General features: G+C 42.3%; 1 long non-coding RNA gene across 4 annotated transcripts in view; it reads right to left on the reverse strand.

The window, feature by feature from the left end:
• Positions 1–13498, reverse strand: part of LOC111925461 (uncharacterized) — a 47604-nt gene that overhangs the window by 11898 nt on the left and 22208 nt on the right. For 2 of the 4 annotated variants that reach the window (XR_015279668.1, XR_015279669.1), the window contains one exon: positions 13036–13231. This is a non-coding gene — a long non-coding RNA (uncharacterized LOC111925461). Of the gene's footprint in view, positions 1–9976; positions 13232–13498 lie in introns of those variants that run through there. The other 2 variants (XR_002862255.2, XR_015279667.1) reach the window with 2 other exon arrangements.

Here is a 13498-nt window from a genome sequence, read left to right on the forward strand (position 1 = left end):
TTAAAATTTATTTAAAATTTTACTCCTTAGCCCTTCCACAAAAAGCTAAAATAATGCCCATACTCCTCAGACAACATGAATATTGGAGCATTTACTGTAGGGAAGAGTTGTATTCTGGATCTGGGAAGGCAAACAGTCATTGAAAAGCAACTTGAAGTTTCAGTGCAAAAGTTTTGCTGCATTCCTTGTAGCCTCCCTGTGCTAAAAGGCATTTCCATTAGGTACTTACAGCTCTAGAAGGGAAGAGTTAATCTGGTAGATTTGTTTATGGGTATTCAATGAGACACAAGGAGTTTTATGGTGCCTTTCCTTGGACATTTGGCAGTGGTATGAATCCCTTTTGGTGTGAAATCACAAGATCAGAGCACATTTACCATAAATATCTGGGCTGCAGCAAGCAGAGATTTTTCTTCTATTAGATGCTTCTTACAAAGAAATACTGAAATTTTCTAGCCTTTAAAGATTTTATATTTTCCTTGGAGAATAAATTTTACAGAGCTGCCTAAAAGCTAACCAAGAACAGAGTACTGAGCACTGGGTAAGTGCTCCCTGCTCAGAAAAGCCTTTGCAATATCAAATACCTTGTTTAAGCCTTTTTTTTTTTCAGCTGTTGCTGTTTGAGCATGGCTTTCAGTGAGGAAGCTGAGCAAACAGGTACCTCCTATGCAAAGAAATAGCAGTTTTGGGGGTCTCAGAACCTCTGGGCAAATAGCAGAGTTCATGTTGGAATTCTTGCTGCTGTCCCTGGGGCATTCAAGTAACAAAGCTTTCTGTGCCTGACTGCCTGGGGTGGCACTCAGGGTAATTGAGGGGCAGCACCACAAATCCAGGTATCAAAGCAGACCTTTCATTGCACATCTCCTGTCATTGCAGCTTCTGTGTCAAAAACATTCTCTCCCAGTTTTCTAGCAAATCCTGATTGCTCTCAGCCTGAGTTGGTGAATTTTCATCTTTTGAGTAGGAACCTTCCCAGTGTGGTCAGTTGTGCTGGACTTGTGTAAACACTCTGGTTTTGGTGCATCTTCAGCATGGCGTGCCTTGATCCGCAGTGTTATTTCCTATGCTCCCACCAAGACTGATGTCATCATGACAACATCTGAAAGGGAGTCCCAATGGTCTAGCTAGAGGGACTGTGTTGTCACTTGGGAAATTACAGATGTTCAAAATGAAAAAAAAAAAGAAAAAATTAGTTAAGCACCATTCCTCCTGGCAAGCAACCAGATTCCCAAAGGATTTTTGTAAAGCATCTCTCATAATACCCATCTCTTTATCTGATTAAAACCTCTTCTTTAAAAATAAATCTCAAATCCTTTCAATTTTCTAAAAATATTCACACTTTTAGCAGAGATGCTGCTAATTGGTGACAACTTTGTATTCTGAGTCTTACTCGTTTCTCATCAAATGTAAGAGTCAGGCTTCACTGATTCTTTATGCTGGTGTTAAAAGCTTTACACACTGGATGCACCTTCCCTGTTTCATGAAAAACAGAGCTTGTTTGGCTTTGTTTTTTTCCTTAATGTGCTTGAAATTTTGAAGGTCATCTCCTCCTAAGGCTTCTGACCTGCCTTATTATTACAGTTTTCATATGTTTCTGTTCTCTTTCTCTGGCATCCTCTCTATAACAACTGAGAGAAGACACTGTGTATTTTTAAGGTCTGCTGAAACAAAGTCACGTCCATGAATAATTGAGCCCAAATCCAGTGTGAAAATCTATGTGGGCAGGATGCAGATCCATTAATTCCATTAGGAGTCCACGTGTAGGACAGTCCTGTGAACAAACCCAGGGAAATCAATGATTCCTGGTGAGTTAAATTCACTGACAGGAAGAGGACTTGCATATGGAATGGAAGTGACAGCCCATATAGGATGAGATCCTGGCACTGTCCATGTCAAGGATAGGAGTTCTGAGTCAGTAGTTTAGATTCCACACATGGCGTGCTGTTTTCCTCTCTCCAAGTTTTACAGGCATGCAATTATTTGCACAAGTAGGACAGGACTGGCAAATTCAATAAGGCAAGTTTTTGATAAAGGTCTTTGGCTAATTTAGTGCCAGACTTGGAAAAAAAATATATAGCCTTAGGTTGTTGAGATTAATGAAGTCCATTTTGGAGGTGTCCTGAGCTGGATGCATCAGCAAATAAGCCAAGAAAGCACCAGCAGACAAATCAAGCAAAATGCTTGACTTAGGGACTCCAGCAACTGAAGAGCTCACTGAGGAGCCAGAAGTAAATAAAGCCACAGTAAAATAGGGACACAATGAGCTTCTAATTACTCTGGGCTGAGCAGATACAGAGCACCCTACATGGAAAGAGAGAGAAAATGGGAAATCCCTCTAGAAGGTGCCAGGCTGACATTGCCTCTGTACAGTAGAGCAAGCCATCTCTTATTATCACTTCCATCTCTCATGCTGGGTTTTGTAGTGTGATAAAGAATTAGGTTTAGCAAATTAGGTAAGGAAAAGGGAATTTGGAAATGACATCCCTAGTGATTGATGATACTAATAAGTATTGTGTCAAGGAGATCCCCTTCCCCCATCACACAGGGCACATCCACACACAGCCTTGCACACTGCCTGGACATAAACCTCACTGCATTCCACATATATCGAGCTATTTAGAGAGGGAGAATAAAAAATGTACACAACAATATTTATGCATGCAAAATCTGTGCAATGTTGCTAAGTATACCCACACTATTCATCCAAGTAGAAGAGCACAAAGAGGGACACAATTTATATGCACAGAAATATGTATATTTTAAAAATCCCTGTGCGTACATATCTCCCTTTACAAAAAGATAATGGAACCAAACCATGACAGATGATTGTTAATCTTGCGCTGCAGGAAACTCCAGCTCAGTTCCCTGGTTTTGCTTCATTTGAGGCAAAATTCAAACCATCCCCCTGAGGGGAAGGTGTTCTGCAGAGGAAATTTTTTTGCTTGAGCATGTTCATTCAGACAGGGGGAGCTGGCAGTAGGGTTAGAGAAGAATGTGGGAGAAGAGTCGTATTTCTCTGTATCAAATGACTCACATCAGTTCAAGCTGCAGGGGGCTGCCAGGGTGGCAAGACTGGCAGAGGTAAAAATATAGGACCATATGTGTCCCTAGGTTGTCCACTGGGTGAACCACAGCTCATTTAACCATCTTCCCAGGTTTTCAAAAATACTGGATAGTGAAGTAGGAAAATTATGCATCTGGAGATCTTTAAGTCCTGTTTCAGCTTATGTGGGAACATTTAGCATATTCTCAGCTATGGGCAGCATCTGTATCCAGGAACTCTGAATAAACACAACAGTGTGTGGAAGCTTAATAATCTTTCTGTGACTGCAATAGCACCCAGCTGACAGATTTGGGTGCTGAAGGATACCTAAATACCATTTGAAGAGCTGGACCTCTGTTGCTATGGTGACGAGAACTGTATAAAAAGCTACACAGAATGGAATAAAATATTGTATTTAAATAGATCCACAGAGATCTACAAGTTTATTTCTTTTTTAGGTTTCATACTCATGCACACCGCTGTGTGCCTGCCATAGCTGCAATTTCCTTCTTCAGTTTGACACATGGGATTAGGTGACATGGAGTGCACTCTGTGCTCCTTGTGCAGCTGCCAGCCCAGACGGTCAAAGACTTGGAGTACAGCAAAAACTGGAAGTGCTACTATTTCCCACTCAACAGGAATGTGTTAATCACATAGGAAGTATGAGTTGACTGATGCTAGAGGGTATTTGAAAGATGTAGATGTGTGTGTGTGTGTGTGTGTGTGTGTGTGGACAGCAGACTTCTTTGTTGCAGACTAAATTGGGAGCTATCACCACATCTGCAAGCCTAAGACTTCAGTATTGCTTGCTCCAAAACACAGTAACAGTAAAATTAATGTGGACTTCTCTCCCCAAGGCATTTCCTTCCCTCTCCCCAATATTTTAATCCAGAGCACAACCACTGCCAAGAGATAGAAGGGGCCCCATGCACACACTCGCTATTTGGTCTCTGTGAGAATAATTTTGGAGCTTTATAAAAAGACTTTGTTCTGCTGTCAGCTGAGAGGCAGCTTTTCACCACTCCAGCAAGCAGAGTTTCCTTCCAGCAGGCTCCTTCTGAAGTTACCCTAACTCTTCACACTGTGATGAGAAACTCAGTCAGCCCATTCAATGTAATGGCAAACACGCAGCTCTTCAGCTTACAATAGCATATGGATAAAATTCTTTCAATTTTCTGGTGCATTGGTTTTTAGAGCAAAACTTTTGCTCTCAGTTCTTTGTGTTCTAGTCTCCTGCTCTGACTTAGTCTCACTTGAGAAGTCTGGAACTGCATTTCAGCTACAAAATATGCTAAAAATCCTTTAAATCACAGAATCACAGAAATGCTGATTGCAATGGACATCTGGAGATCTCTAGTCTCCATCATTCTACTCATCACCCACAAGGGACCAGGCCTGTGGTTTTTGTTGCTGAGATGTGCAAAGTTCAAAACATGGAGGTTGAAAAACATTTCTGATGAGCTCTTCTGCTACTGAAATCTTTTGTTAATGGTCAGGCTGAAATCCCAAATCTCATTTTGTGGTTTTCTATGTCTTTAGCACTTCATAAGAAGGCACTATAAAGTGCCTGGCACTACCAAGAAGGGTTTGTGACTTCTGTCATTGTAGCTGCCCATCCAGGTCCTTTCAGTTACAAGTTTGTCCCTTAGCCTTGTCTCCAGAAAGGGAGGACAGACTCAAATCCCTTGGCCTCTTCTTGTGAGCCATGAGCTCCCAGCCTCGTGCCATTTTGGTAATCCTCCATTACACTTCCTGCAGTTTCTTCCTATCCTTCTTCAGCTGGAGCCCAAACCAGACACAAAAGCATAGATGGGATTTCATGAGAGCCCAGAACTCTGTTCACTGCCAGCTATCAGCCAGACATCAAAACACTGATTTCTCCCCATTTCTTCAAAAAATCAAGGGGCATCTAAAAATCTGCAGGCATCACAGTCTTGAACACCAGTGTTCCTGAGGCAATTCATGTTGTATTTTCAGCTGTGCCCAGAAGTTTCTCAGTTTTAACAGATCTGAGCAGTTCAATATTCATCTTAGACATGACTCCTGTTGGTACCCACAAATGAGGCATCTGTCTTGCATGCAGGGTAGCCTAAGCCTTTGATCAAGGAGCAAAAGACCAGATGATTCACAGAAAGGCAGCAAATAACCAGCTAAATCTACTGTGACAACTCACTGCCAGTCTCCTGTCAGTGACCCTACAGATCTTCTCTTTTCCAGGATACTGGCTGCCTGTGACATTTTTTCTTCATCCAACATTCAAATTAGAATGATCAGAGGCTGACCTGCAGAGTCTGGTTCATCATGATTTTTTTCTTACTGATTGCATAAATAATCACAGGCAGGAAAGTGCCTTTTACATCAATACACAATTGCATAAGCTTTTGTAAGAACATAAGGAGGAGTATGTTGAGTGGTAAAGCCATGCTTGAATTGGCTTATATATCTTGTAAGTCTAAAGGCCTGTCATCTGCAAAGTGACAAAGCTGTCTGTTTAACCTAGACTCATCTCCATTTTCTAACCTATTAACGCATTTGGAGTGCATGGGTAAACAACAGCATTTAACACTGATGTTCTTTGGGATACTCTTTTCTCTGGGTTCTGAGAGATTATGTATATTTTGCACCTTTTTTTTTTTTTCTTTTGAGGGATTAATGTTGGAATCATGGGCAAATTCAAGGGATTAGGATGGGATTCTTTCTTAAACAAAAGAAATGTGCAAAAGCAAAGGAATAGGCAACCTGCTATGCAAATCAAAACTATGAGGTTAACTACAAAATAGATATGGAATTGCCTGGAGGAATATGATGAAAGAAGCACAGATCCATGAAAACATGACAAGGATAAGGTTATCAGCTTCCTGCATTCAACAAAATATGGAGACTGTGCTGTGAGGTCAGACTGATGGAAAAATCTGCCTTTTGTGTGACCTACCTCATCTTTGGTCTTCAAGGAAAGATGGACAAATGCAGCAGAGAGGTTGTTTCATCTCAGTTAGTGAAATTTCTGAATAAATTCTCTCCATTTCATCTGAGTGACGTGTCTTTCCAACAGATGATTGAAGGTCATAGGAAGGAAGATTGGAGACTCTGTTTGGTTATGCAGTTGGGGTAGCAAATAGAGAAAATGAGTCACAAGCTCTAATATTAAACATAGATGTCTTTCCATTTCCCAGAAAGTGGTCTTTATATGCAGGCTCTGCAGTCATGCAGCCAGCTGGCACAGGAGCCCAAGACACCTTCTGAGCATTCTTTCATGTCACTGTGGCAGAATTTTCCTCTGTTCCCTTCTCTTCTGGCACAGCTATGGAGCCTGCTTGTGGCTGGCCAGTCTCTTCAAGCTTCAGATCTATGTTCAGCATCACAGCTGGGCCCTGCTGCTACCAGAGCTAATTAGAGTCCTGCAGGTCACTGCCTTCATGAAGATGTTTTTGTTCTGCACCAAGTACTCCATTCCCTGGCTACTGGCACTTATTCTGCTTTCAACACTGAGCCCTAAAGCTCTAAGACACCAGTGAAGACAGAATCTCAGTACAATAATTAGGCTGAAACACAGAAGAAAAACAATCCATTTTCTCCTGTCACAGCTAGCATCACTTCTTAGGTCCTCTCTCCCAGTCCCCTCTCAGATTGCTGTGTGGTGTGTGTAATGGTAGCATTCTCTAATTAAAGCATTTGGGTCTAGTTTGTTGCATGCATACTAGATAGGGAGCTGTGCTGGAAGGCTTGTGGGGTAGATCTTACAGAGGAATGACACTTTTTCACCTCTAAGGGGGATTTTTCTACAGGCAGAGAGGGGAAGCTCACAGTTCACTGCTCTGGCCCCTGTCCCTGCACATCCCCCTGCTGCTGGCAGTGCTGGCCCACCATGCTCCTCATATTGGCTCAGCTAGGACACTAAACATCCATTTCTGCTTTTCTTCCTGTATGTTAATGTTTCCTTCTCCGTAGTGATACAGACTGGTTGCTACAAGGTCCAAAGTTCAGTGTAAATGCGAGGGAAGCAGTTAGACCACAGGATCTGTATGGGAGGACATATCATTTTTGCAGACTGTGAACTGAAGGCTGAGCTGCTTCACAAAAACTTATTCTAAGTACATGGGCTGTGACTGACTGGGGGAAAACAAATGAAAACCGACTCTGGTCTTAACCTTTTCTTGAGAATATTTAGCCTTAAAAACGTGCATGTACTAAGCAAAGATCAGTCCAAGAAGAGATGCTGATGATTTGTGGCATTCTCTTCAGGGTACTACACTTACATCTTACACCATATCTTATGTCAAGAAAATCATAGCCTCATTACAGAATCAAAGTATGTTCTGGGTTGGAAAGGACCTTAAATAACATCTAATTCCAAATCCCTGCTGTGGGCTGGGACACCTTTCACTAGACCTGGTCACCCAGAGCTTCATCCAACATGGCCTGAAACACTTCCAGGGATCGAAAATGAACACTGACTTTTGCATCCTGGGCACAGGCAACATCAGTAAAAGACTAGCAAGGAAAGAGTAGCTCTTAATTTTTTGTGTAAACTGTGGAGCCTTCAGATATGCAGTGAATGTCTAAAGAGGAAATGCTGTGGCAATGGTAAAATAAGAGACACTTTCTTACGCAGACACTTTCTTAGGCATCAGATCAGTCTGATGACAACTATCTGGTTAGGGATGGAACAAATCTCATTCTCAAAGAGGCAAAAGTGAAACACTGTTTTACTGATCAACTTCAGTGATAGTTGCCAAGGGTTATGTCCATGCGACATCCAGAATTGTGCCCTTTGTGCTTAATTTCCAGGCAAGGTAAAAACCTTTCTGAATAATGAAAATATGTGAATATGGATTGCATACTGTGCTGAAGCCTCTGGAACTTGATTTACTGGGGTGCTGGAGGTGTCTAACTGCAGGTCTATGTGCTAACTTCCAAACCAGCCCTCTTCCAGACCTCCTTGGTACCTAAATTATATAGATACCGTCACTCTCCTCCTGTACAGAAATCCCTGTGGCACCTGAATTTCAACTACTGCTGCTCCCTATCTCAGGCTCACAAATCAAACATTTCCCTGCTTGCTGTGCTCATGGGACCTGAGCTATTCCATGCTGCAATAAAAACATACATATTCATTAAGGCACAGGGAACAAGAAGCTATAAAGGGTTGATTCTGCAGCCTTGAGGGCTGGATCCATACCTGCACTGGAGGAGAGGCAGGGCTGGATGCCTTAATCTGTACATACTAAATTGCAAATGCAAAGGAAAGGGCTTCTATTACATTGAGAATAATTTATGGGATTGACCGAGACTGCCACATCCTATCTCAGTCAGCACCCCACTGGCAGAAAGTTTCCATAAAGAGGGGAGATCTGGATGTGAGTTTCTGTCCCAAAACACACAAAGCAGGGATTTTGTCCCAGGGACACTCAAAAGAACTGGGGTTTGTGTGTGTAGCAGGAAGGAGTGTTTGACTGTGTTTTGTGAGAAGATGCAGGGATATGGAATGAAAGGATAGGTTCAGCATCTGCTACTCTGGGAAAGAGTGAAAATTTTTCAGTGAAACAGATGTCATCAAATTGCAGGTGAAATTCTATCTGTGTGAGCCTAGCGCCATGACACCTGGCAAAACTTACCGGTGGAAACTTTTGTATTCAGGGAATTAAACATTTCCAATCTTAATAAATTTAATTAAAGGGAGGAAGTGACAGTTAAAAAAATTATATTTAGACTTAGAGCATAAAATGGCTGTTAGCATCCTGATCTGTCCTTGTAAATCCGGCCCCAAGGCTTTTACTCACTTTTTTTATTTTAAATTAGTATTTTTAACAACTTGTTCTTTCTCTACAGAATTTTCTAAAAATAGTAAGGATAATAATATGGGTGGAAAAACCACAAAATCAAAAAACCCTACAGGGCAGAGCCAACAGCACACAAATGATCATCCTCTCCCCTGACTGCATGGCAGGCAGTTATCAATGTCAGTCTAATTCCCAGTCTCCACTCTTGTGATATCAGCAAAACAAAAGGGGCCAAGCAAATCCCTGGTGTCACTCCAAGGAAGTTGCTGGAGTTACCTCAGGCCTGGGTTTGCCCAGCACATTTAGCAGAGTGATGTATGCTAATGTGCAGGCATCTCCCCGGGTGCATCTGCACCTGGCCTCGGGTCCACACCAACTATCTGTCCGTCACTGCGTTTCTCTACTTGTGTTTTGGATTCCTATGAAATATATTCTTGCCTCTTTTGTTTAACCTTTGTCTTCCAGTTTTTGTCTGCTCTGTGAGTTCTGCCTAATTAGGAACCTTTCAAATTCCCTGGTGGCCTTGAGTTTTCTCATGCAGAATTTGGAATTAGTGTATTATTTTCTGGCTGGTTTTCAGGGCCAGGTTCATGCTTTTAAAGTGCTAAAATAACAATTAACAATGCTTTACACTTCCATACAATTTTTTTTCCCTCTGGGGATCTGAAAGCACTTTATAAGCTGCAATTAATTAAGATTCAACATTATGAGGGGAGGAATGTATAGGGACATTTATTTTCCACTGTAAGAATGCAGCCATTTCTGGGATAGCTAGTAAATAACTAGTTTAAGAGAGTTACTACAACATATTCAATAGCAGACAGCAGTTTTAGACTGTAGAGTAAAAAAAATTGCAATACCCATCTGAATGTGCAAAAGAGATTTATAGAATCAGAATGAAACTACAGAAATTAATTTTGACTACAGTGCCAAAGCCAGTTCCCCTCTCACCCATAACCAGAAATGCTGCTTCATGTCCTGCAGAAGCAACCAGCCCTGATAACTGACTCAAACTGGGCCTTAAGGTTCCCACACATGGTGCTGGGATTCAGATTTGGTCCTAAATCCAGAGGAAATAGTGCCACCTACTGAACCGGCACCCCACCAAGGACCACTGCTCAGGGTGAATTCCTGTAGTGAATAATACCCACACGCAATGTGTAAAATCCAGCATGTTTTCTAAGTGATGTACATACAATACATATACAGATAGACAGGTGAACAGCAGAACAATCAATATGCCAGAAAAGATAGAAACTTGGGCTTGTGTGATTATATCATTTCTTTATTACAGCAAGAAGAGGAGACCTGAGCATGGACTGAAGCACCAGCTTTGAGGCTGGTGTATTTTGAGGCCCCACAGTAACTAGCAGTCATGTCTTGCCTTTGCTTCCACAGCCTTCAGCATGTTAATGAAGGAAAGAGTGTTTATTATTTTCAACACTCCTCCTCCCTACAAGGATAGTATTAATGATGTAAGGAAGTAAACAACTCACTGAGCCACAAAGCTCTAACAGTTATTAATTTCCAAGGAACTATCCTCACACCAATCTAAGAACTAGAGCATTGAAGAATGGTGCAAATAAATATGAACACAGACACATGCTGGTTTACAAATATCAGACACTGGTCCAGTTTGTCAAAACTGCTCCTTTTCAACAGTTTCACATTTGGATGATGACAGCTAAATCCACACAGGCTTAGTTTTGCCCACACTCTTTGCTGCAGTGCTGGTGCAGGCAGCATGGTTGAGGCTACTGATCCTAAAGCAACCCAAGCATAAAACAAGAGGCACCTGCACCCTCTCTCAGCTTCCATATGAGCCAGGACCCCTGATACCACCAGGGTGGAGCAGACATTTCCCTATTGTTGTTGTGGCTGCACCATGTTGGGGCAGATCTGGTGGAGTTCAGTGTGACTGGATAAAACCTAGGAGAAAGCTATAGCAAAACTTGTGCATGCCTGATGACTGATCACGCATGGTTCCCTCCTGCTTGCTGTCTCTTCCACAGGCTGTACCCTGGTTTGGCTTGGGAAGAAGAGTTGGTGATTGCTATCAACCAGGATACGGCAAATCAGGGCTGGAGATCTGGGAAATGGGAGAACATTTCTTCCTGCATCAGAGGAAAGCTAAGAGCTAGATAATCCCCATCTTAAATTAGTGCTCTAACTGCTGCCACATAATTCAGAGCACAACAAATGGCACCATTCAGTACTAAAATCCTGCCTTTATGGAAAGGGCAGATGAAGCAGATTTCAAAGGCGTGAAGACAACTAACATTTCCAGTGAGTCCTCTCTTCTTTCCTCACACATCACAAATAAGGAAGACAACCTCTGGAATTCTTTATCATTGCTTACACCTTTGCATTGACTGCCAAAAAGATTTAGGTAGCTGCATCCGTCTCTTTTTCCTTCTGCCCAGGCCCTTAAAATTTTAACCATACATGAAACTAGACCAGCTGGATTCAGGCCACTTTCATAGATTCATAGAATCATAGAATAGTTTGGATTAGAAGGGACCTTTAAAGTTCATCTAGTCCAACTCCCTTGGAATGAGAAAGGATATCTCCCACTAAATCAGTTTGCTCAGAGCCCCATCAACATCCCTGTTTCCAGGGATGGGGCCTCTACCACCTTTCCAGGCAGTAGTGTTCATTACCCCTTTGTGGTACCTCATCAGGGCTTTTTTGTGCAGTGTCAGGAGGTCTCGACCTCAGAGAACTCTGCAAAATCCAGGCAAAATCTGCAATTCAGGATCAGCTCTCAGCAGAGCTTAAGAGTGCAAAGTCAGCTCAAGGCTGATCCTTACTACAGGTAAAATTCAATTCTGCAAAACCAAAAAAAAATATAAAGAGGAAGACTTAAAAAGGCTGGGAGACACTAGTGTGGGGGAAGATTGCTTTTTTAAGTTGTCCCTGAGCTATCTACCGGAAAACTTTGTGAGTGGGAACAGGAGATGCTGGATCAGGTGAGTGGGGGAAGGCATAAGCCTGGGAAGGAGAACTAGACTTGCTTCTTTCATTGTTGCTGAGGAGGAAGAAAGAGATTAGTAGTCATTGTCTCAAACAGTATCTGCCAGCATCTGCATGATAGAGACTGGCCAGACACAATAGGGACTGGGAACAGGGACTGGGGAGAGCTTTGCCACGTGCCTTGCCCAAGCAAGGCAGTCTGCCAGCCACAGGGAACCACCAACTCTGCCTGTCTGCAAATGCAGCATTGGAGGAATGAAGACAGAGATGTAAGTTTCTATCTTGTAGGACATTTTTCCCCCAAAGCTCTCTGTTAATGCTGGGACTTAACTTGCTGCAGCCTTTCAGAGGTATAGGATCCTCATCAGAAAGCTCTGCTCCACACCATGGCAGCTGCTTCTCAACCACTGCTGTCTAAGGGTGCTTATCGACCTCTTGGGAAAGGAATTCAATTTTTCTGAAAGGGAATAGTTTCATTTTCTTATACAGGAATCCATATTTGATTGCAAAATGTTTGTAACATGTTACTGAGCACAGAGACCCTAATCCTCACCAAAGCCCTTGGATGTGCCTTCACTACAGGAACAAACAAAAATAGTGATTGCATTATTTTTCCATTCATCAAACCTGGGTGCCATTTAAGGATGCTGCTTCTTGCTGTCCCTCTGCAGAGCACTATCCTCAAAAATGAAAATAATTTCAAATAATCATTTTAGTTTCAGGCTGCTCAAAGCCAAGCACTTGTAAGGGCAGGCTGTCAACTTTCCTGTACCAATTAATGTATTGATAAAGCTTCTGGAGCAGTGACATTAACAGCATTATCTTACAAAGATACCTGCAGGTAATATCAACGTAATTACTATTGAATCCGAAGTGGGGGAACTGGTGAGCCTGCCTTAACAGAATTACCAAGATACATTGAATTATTTCTACTGATATGGAAACTTATATAAGAACAAAGCACCCAGTGAGAAGTATTTGTCTTTGTTGAGCACAGATGAAGCACAGATGTTCCCCAGGCCATTCTGGCCCATGCTGGTGATATATTCAGAGCTCTGGATGTTTCAAGTAAATACATCTTTAGCCACAGTCTCTCCACTGTCCCTACTGCTTTCAGTTAAAGGAAAAGACCCTTAAAGTAAAGGGTTATCCAGCTACAGAAAGGTGATTTATATCTGTAGCACCACAGCCAGGGGAGGAGGCTTAACCCCAAGGTGGGATGTCAGAAGAAGGTGCTCTTACCAAGGTGTGGATCAGCACAAGGCATTCTTCCACTTTCATTCCTGTAGCAAAACCCAGTAGCCAAACCAGAGTTTAACAACCTTTGGGCTTACTCCAGCCAGTGCAGAGATGTTAGCTTCAGGGTGAGGAGAGTGGGGAATGTGATCAGACAGGAACAGTCACAGGGCATCTCGAAGAAAACGAAAGGAAATGATGCCTGATGAGAGAAAGTTGGGTTGTGTCCATCTTAGCCCTATGTACCAAATGCCTCTACTCGCAAAATTTGAGCACAGCCTTATAAAATCCTAATGTGCCCTAGCCATGATCTGTCACTTTTGCACTTAACCCACGTATATATGCATGCACATATACAAATATGTAATTTTGATATATAATAAGTGACCCATTGAAGAAACAAAGGAGCAAACACCACATGGGGTAAGCAATCCTGTTCAGAGACATTGCTTTCCCTGTTTCACTTGCT

The sequence above is a fragment of the Cyanistes caeruleus genome, chromosome 1 (assembly GCF_971803275.1).
Source record: "Cyanistes caeruleus chromosome 1, bCyaCae1.hap1.1, whole genome shotgun sequence".
NCBI lineage: Eukaryota > Metazoa > Chordata > Aves > Passeriformes > Paridae > Cyanistes > Cyanistes caeruleus.